This window comes from Haplochromis burtoni, unplaced genomic scaffold (genome assembly GCF_018398535.1).
Source record: "Haplochromis burtoni strain Fernald_Lab_line unplaced genomic scaffold, NCSU_Asbu1 Contig_66, whole genome shotgun sequence".
Lineage (NCBI taxonomy): Eukaryota > Metazoa > Chordata > Actinopteri > Cichliformes > Cichlidae > Haplochromis > Haplochromis burtoni.
The window spans coordinates 886,918-894,583 of NW_024582427.1; the positions used below are offsets into that span (position 1 = coordinate 886,918).

General features: G+C 40.5%; 1 long non-coding RNA gene across 1 annotated transcript in view; it reads left to right on the forward strand.

The window, feature by feature from the left end:
* LOC102289279 overlaps window positions 1–2,227 on the forward strand; it is a 13,070-nt gene extending 10,843 nt beyond the window's left edge. The window contains exons 2-3 of the long non-coding RNA XR_315871.3: window positions 1,385–1,481; window positions 1,662–2,227. This is a non-coding gene — a long non-coding RNA (uncharacterized LOC102289279). The remainder of the gene's footprint in view (window positions 1–1,384; window positions 1,482–1,661) is intronic.
* Window positions 2,228–7,666: the final 5,439 nt, after the last annotated feature.

The window sequence follows — 7,666 nt, forward strand, 5'->3', positions numbered from 1 at the left end:
ATGCATCAACCGCTGAGTGTGTGATTGCACATATTATATATATATATATATATGTGTGTGTGTGTGTGTGTGTGTGTGTGTGTGTGTGTGTGTGTGTGTGTGTACACTTATACTGTAATGTGCATAGCAAAAGTCGTTTTTAAAGAAAAGTTTAAACACATGTGCAACCTGTCAGTCAGGCCTGAAAATAGGGTCCTCCACAAACCATTCTTGAATTACAGCTTCTTCCAGTAACCTTTTACTCTACATTGAGCTCTCGGAGGTTCTTGAGGAACCCCAAGTGAGTAAGGGTCCTTAAATAACCCCAAGGAATGCTGGGTGCTGCAGATTTCACCAGGAAAGTTACGGTCGAATGGGGAACATAAACCCTCTTTCTTTGATGGCCAACTTTGTGCACACTTAGACAAACTGGCACCTAAAAATGTTCCCTAGACACTTCACCATTTATAATAACACTTTTTGATTCTGTGATTCATTCACTGAAATATTTAAACTTTCTATATAACGTATTTTCATCCAGAACTTTGCTCCTTTGTTGCATTTTCAGAGTTTTCATAGCTGAAGTTAAGAAAATATTAACACATACATATTCTGGGTAATCTGATCCTAAGAAAGCATTTTTTAGTATTCTAAAATATAAATTGTGAAAAACGATTTTAGAATCAACTCAACAAAATTAAGAAGTAAAGGAAAAGTTTTTTTTTTCCATCTTTAGCATTTCCAAGTATCAAACTCCTTCAAGGTCTCCTCAGGTATTCTGGGAATTTTAAAACTTCTTTTTTTTTTTAATAAAATCAATACGATTCTCTCTTTCCCTCACAGACACAAGTCGTTACTCAGCTTTTGTCTTCTCTTAAAGAAGTTGTTCACAAGTTAAAGTAAGTTTCCTCTGAGATAGAAATGGATAAAGGCACAAAAAGTGATTTACAAAATGAGCCTTGAGTTAAAAGAAGCTCAGACGACTCTACAAGCTGCTCGTCTTTAAGTCGAACAAGTTGGCAGAAGTCTTGAGTGTTTCCTTTTTGTTTCCATGGCAGCTGCCAGTTTGCTGAAGGGGGAAAACATGCCAGGATGTTTTTCTTTGTCTTGTACGACACTCCCTTCATTTGACCTTGGCTTTGGATGAGGCTGTTAGGGCACACTGTAGCACTTCGGAAATGTAGGAACATTGCAGAGTCTAAAGTCTAAAGTCTGGGATGGACTTTAAAAAGAAAAGTAATGAAACTAACAGTAAAAATACTGTTTGTAAAAAACAAAAAAAGAAGGAGAAGAAGAAGAAGAAAGATGTCTATAAGAAAGAAAATGTGTCTGCATATTTATCCTCTTTATACCTATATTTAAAATCAAAGAATTATTATTGTTATTTTATCTTCTCTTTTTAAAGTCTCTAAACCACCGTACAAACACAAGACACTTCACCTCGCAGCCATGGAGCATGACATCAATCCTTTGACGGGTTTCAACTCTGGCTTCTTTAAGTTGTAAGTCTTGTGATCCCAGTCCTGCAGAATCCTTCACATCTCCAAATATAAGTTTTTTCAGAGGGATGTAAAATGCCTTTTTTTTTCAAGCATTCTTGTGCAGCAATGTTTTAATGAAAGGCAAATGCAACTTTTACTAAGCCTGACCCACATTTTCATCCTTTTATGTAACTTCCCCAGGGATGTCAACCCGTTATTTGGATATCGGGAAATAATGCACCTCGCCCATTGAAAGAAGAGGACATGAGACCTTCATCCTCTCACAGTCATCAGTCGTGCTCACCCTGAACATCCAGGATAGCTGTAGATTTTCTGGAATCATTCAAAGGGTGTATGTGGTCGTCTGTCACTTTATATATAAATGAATAGATAAATAGCAGTAGCCGAGGCTATGCCACTCATGCTAACATCTCCAACTTTAATAGTAACTCCCAACATATTATTACTCCCACCAGACAAAAACATAGACACCAATGTATAAACCTATTAAAAATAAGTAATACAGATGTTTCCGTTCTTTATTTTGGTACTTGCTACATAAAGGAACATTAATATGAAGATATTAACTCCTTTTTATATGGTAATATAAATATCAATAATAATGGGGCAGCGTGGTTTTAATTGGTCAGCACATACACATTAATGCCAAGTGAGAAAATGACAGTTATATCAGGTGATTGTTGCACAAGAGATCTTAAAATTGTGCTTTTTCTGCTTCCTTTTGTGTGTGTGTGTGCAGATGTGTAGTGCCTATGTTTACTGCTTCCATTGTGGATGTTTGTTAGTGAACATGCATGCATGAACTGCAGGTCCTTGATCTCCTGCATGGAGTGGCACGGAAACACTCACACAAATACACGCACGCAGACACACAAAAGCTCACACACACACACACACCCACTCCCCAAACCTAAACAATGATCCATCATAGGAATCCACATCCTCCTCTGGGCCACATCAGTCCCTTTGCTGCGGAAAAACTGATCCCAGAATCGGCTGCTAACTGTCAACTGCAGGACTCTGAGCCGCCCACTCACCACTAGAAAGAGACCACTGTGGACGCACGCATTTAATAGGCCTGCCATCAGAGTAAATGGAGGCTTAGTTTGAGAGCGCTCTGATCTCTCTCTGGATTTGTGACGCTCCCCTTTTTTGGAAAAAAAAAAGAGAGAGAAGAAGAAGAAGAAAAAGCCAGAGGGGAGAAAACACAATAGTGGATTTGTTGAGGCTGTAATTGTGATTTTAGTTTTAGTTTTGTTCCTTGTCATTGTAGGTGAATTGTCTGGCTTGTCGCAGCTGTCATCGAGGTTTGTGTGTGGTTTGTGCCTTTGCACTGTGTGTGTGTGCTTTCATGTAGGTCTCTGCTCTTTCCGCTGAACACATGCAGCCATTACAACTGGCTGCTGGCACACATTTACTGACTTTTGTTTCAAGTGGAGATACCACACTTTACCATTTGAAAAAGAAAAGAGAAAAAACACCTGCCTGCCGCCCGAAAATAAAATCAAGTGTTGTGAAATTTGATAAGATAAAGGTCAGCGTGCAAGTTGTAAATTGTTGCAAGTATTACATTATATTTGTTCATTTTGAGTGTGGAAACTGATGGATCCAGTGTGTGTGTGTGTGTGTGTGTGTGTGTGTGTGTGGCCATCATCATTAACCACCAGTACCCTTGAGCTGCCCACCACTTCAGTACGAACATGGCCACCCACACTCCCTGCCCGGCACTACCATTTATATCAAAGTCCATATAATGGCCCATCTGGGGAATCTGTATGGTTAACTCATCAGCGCCACCACAAGTGCTTCTCTGTGCCAGACACAAAGTGATTTTTTATTTTACCATTTTCCAGTCTCTTGGCAGCTAAGTCGACCAGTACGTAAAGGTGGACGCAGCGAAGATAAATGTTGAGATTTGGTTCACTGACTGTTTTAAACAACATGGTTTTCATGGGAGACTGCAAATGGAGAGTGGGTACGGAGCCGGCGAGTGAGTTTACACTAAAAGAATTATAAATCTGCTCTGACTTTACAGCTTTTTCCACGGCGTGTAGACTACAATTAAAGGAGCAAAGTGAATGAAAGAAGAGCAGCTGTTACTGTAAAAGTTGCGACAAAAATCGACCGTTTTTTAATAAAAATTTCTCTTCCACAAAGAATTTTTTTTTCTTTTGCACTAAAGCAAACAAAGCAGCTGAAGAGGAAAATACAAGAGCGATCGTCACCTTAAAAAAATTCTGTAAACCAATGTGGTCTTAGCACTGGAACCAAATGAGTGCAATCTTCTTTTTTTATATGCATTCATTAGAGTCCTAAACCGACATGAGAAAACCAAGCTGATGCAATCAAAGGTACCCAAAAATGAAATTCAAAGAATCAGAAATTAAACTCGCCAAACATCTCTCACATCTACTTACGCCAAAGACAAGAGAACCAGCTGAATCGATTAGCACGAGGCTTGAAAAGACTTTATCAGTGTCCGGTTTCATGCAGGGCATTCTGACTCTTCCCGATGACTCTTCATCAGATAGAGTCGGGCCTCTCTGCCTGTGGCAAACACACTAACCACTAATATCAGGTTGGCTCAGCAGAGGAAAACAACAGCACGGCCGCACTAACCAGGCAGCTGCAGCTTTCTGCATTACAATATGCTGCAAGAGGGATTAGCCACTCAACTAGGATAACAACAACAATACTAACAACAATAACACAAGAAATTATCATAATTACTCTCAGACCATGTTACACTATATTGTGACATCCGCTACCTTAGAAATGTGGCACACTGTATACAATAATTGAAAGTCATAATAGTGGATCAATACTAAAGGTGATGCTTCACGTAAGGTTTTATTGAACATCAAACTTCTGAGGGTGATTTTTTTTAAAGGGGGTTGGGCAGCTCTGTAGGCACATGGCAGTGCTTCGAGCTAAATGCTATTGCAGTTGGCACGCTAATATTTGCTACTGAAAACATTTAGAGGTGGGTAGAAATTTAGTTTTGTGAAAACAAAGTTTTCTGCAAGTTTGTCATCTTTTTTAATGAAATCTACTTTCATTCACTTTCTTCTTCTTCTTCTTCTTTCAGGTAGCCACAGCAGACTATCTGCCTCATCTCACATGTCCTGTCTTTCACACCGACTGTCGGTCACTGAAAAAACAAAACGTCAGCCACAAGGTGATGCTAAAGTAAAGGTCAAAAGATAACCAAAAGTCATAAAGTAAGCCATTCCCGGAGACCATGCTACACAATGTATATATAGCTTTTATTTTAACTCCAAAACAATTTCCAATCTTGATCTCAAGGTTGCTTACCACCAGTTGCAGCCCTGCAACAAAGATTGCTTATTGCAATATTACTACAAGGACCGAGCCTGGCTGTAGCTCGGTCCTACGCGGAGCTGTGCAGACCATAAGTTACATGTTGCAGCTGCGTACTTTCACCAGGGGGGCATTGTCAAAAACATGTGGGCTACTGTTGTTTGTGTTTATGCTGCCTGTTTTTGCTCCTTTAGCTCAGCACCTGCTACAGAGAACACAGAAGTCATAATGCACAAAGAGCTTCTTTGTGTCGAGGTGTCAGAAACAGTGGAAACTGTCCATTGCAACCACTTTGTGCTTTTCGTGCATGCTTTTTTTGATCTTTTACTACCTTTCCTGTTCAAGCATTCTTATCAACCAGTAAGCCACTGCCTTTTGGTCAAAGCGATGTTGGTTTTCTGGAGGACTGCACAGAAGTGTAGCTGAAGAGCTACCCAAATGCAAACAAGATCTTTAATTCCTTATTATGTGACAACGAGTCTCTCCTTTCGCAAAAAGGACCTCACATACTAATCCGTGCAACCCCGAAGCATTGCCCCCTTCATCGTATTTACGCACCAAATCTCACCAAACCTGGCCCCTCGTGGCACGTTTTGATGTTGGTAAATAATCTCATTCTGCCGTACGACTACCACAACCACCACATTTTCTACCCCAGGAGAACAAATTTCTTGAGTTTACGAGCCAAATCACTAACTCGTTTTGTGATTACTGAAATCAAACAGCAAATGGTGGGAACTGACATCACAACTCAAAACGTGCAAAGAGGTGGGGGGGGAAAGTTTGTTTCCATTCAACCAAGCTGTAGCTTTGTGGTTCATCAGCGTGTGAGCGTGTTTGCTGCCGGCTGATTCAAATCTAATACATCAAGCTTTAAATAGCAGGCACGTTGCCTCCACTCATGCAGATTGCACTCTTTTCAGCATTTTTTTTTTGAAAAAGGCACATGAGCACGTCTGGATGTGCGCACATGTGCATGTTTATGTCATCTTCTAAGTGTGTGCGTGTGTGTGTGTGTGGAGCAAGGAGTGAATGGCTTGGCTCCACATCAAAGGCCCCTGCGAGTCTCTGCATTAACGAGGCCCTTTGTTTCCTGCCTTCCAGATTACAGCACGTCTCTCCCCGTGCTGCCAGTGTGTTTGGGTGTGCATGTATATGTGTGTGTGTATGTGTGTGTTTGTGCGCTCATATGCCTATGTATGTGTGTGAGTGTGCTGAGGGCACAGTAACCTGTAGACCAAAGGCCAAAGACGGATCCTCCCTCCTCATTTTCTTCGTCTAGTGTAATCAAAATGAAGGAAAAACAAAGGTGACTGCGATTTCTTTTTGCCTAAAATCTGCTTGATAAATTCGAAAAGTTAAGAACTTATATTCAAAAGCTGTGATATTTGTCACGTTTTCCTGTATTTTGGTATATTTTACAATAAGTTTTTGCAATAATTGTTTTGTGACAATAAATTACAGCACAAAAAAGTTCCTTCAAAGCAGAAAACGTGGAAAATATCAAATCAAGATTCAACTTAAATTAAAGAGCAATGATGAGCAAATGATGACACTTTTCCTTATTTGGGATAAATCATTTGTTGAAGCTGTCATGATTCATCTTTGAATAAAATAGCTGCGTGTTTGGAGACGTGTTGGAAGGACTGTAAAAGCACGGTGCGTCGTTAACTCGAAGAACTGAAACAGTCAACACGCTTTTCAGCAAGACACAAGCGACTTGTCGTGGAATACGTTTCAAAACTAAACTTCCATCTCCCTGCCTCGTGCTTCAAAACCTGAAGCCTCAACCTTCCCTCACCACACACTCTGACAAACCTTGAGGTGTGTGTATGCGTGTTTGTGTGTGTGTGTGGTGACATGGGGCGACGCAGAAGCTCTTCTGCTGCTATTTCCAGCCACTATCAGACCCGTTTTGTATGAGCTGGGGCATGATTTGTTGATGCACGTCTTTAAAAAGTTCAGAGCTGTTCCAACCACAGCTCGCTTGTTCTTTCCTCTGAGAACTGGAGGAGAAGAGAGCCAACTGCTTGCACGCCGGCATGAATGTTTCGTTGAGGCAGAGATGTACGTGATTCAAAACAACGCGTAATATCAGATAGCACCAAAGAACGAGGTTGTTTATCATCTGCTGCAAAAAAAGAAAGCTTTTTTAAAGCGCCTTTAATCGAGATAAGCATAATTAATGAATTGGTAATTTAACTCCAGATTATTCAATAAAAATGCAATTTATTAACCGTGCCGCTATCTTTATGTATCTGCAGATGTTGTTGCTCAGCATAAGCTCTTATTTTAGATTTTGCTCTGGACTAAAAGTTAAAAATAAAACGCTTGAATCTTTGTCCAATGATCCTCAGCAATGTGTTTTCAAAGCTCTTTTTTCCACCCTTCCACTGTTTATGTTTGTTGATTTCCAGACAAGATTTTACCCCACCCCACTCCCCAAAAGCCCCACACAGATCTGTGATATCAACTCATAAATGTTTGATAAGGAGTTAACGAAGAGGTAAAGAGACTGCATTCTGCTAAATCAAAAGAGACAGACACATTCAAATCAGCAAACACTCAGCAAACTAGAACTCGAGTGAGCTTCGTTAGCTGCCACTCTATATCAAGTCGCTTCTCCTCTTCTTCTTTTTTCCGTCTTCTGCTTGTTTTGCTGATCCTGTATCCTCCCTTTACAGCACACTCTCACAGACACATGGGAGCTGAAAGCAGGTCTTTATCACAGGGCCAGTGAGTAGTGTCAGGTGGTAAGGTGCGGGATGACTTCGATTTGGTAGCTGATGAAGGAAAATACTGAACCTTTGCCCACCTGTTTTCTTCTTCGCTCTCAGTCTTATCATCTTTGTTTGATGCTGGCG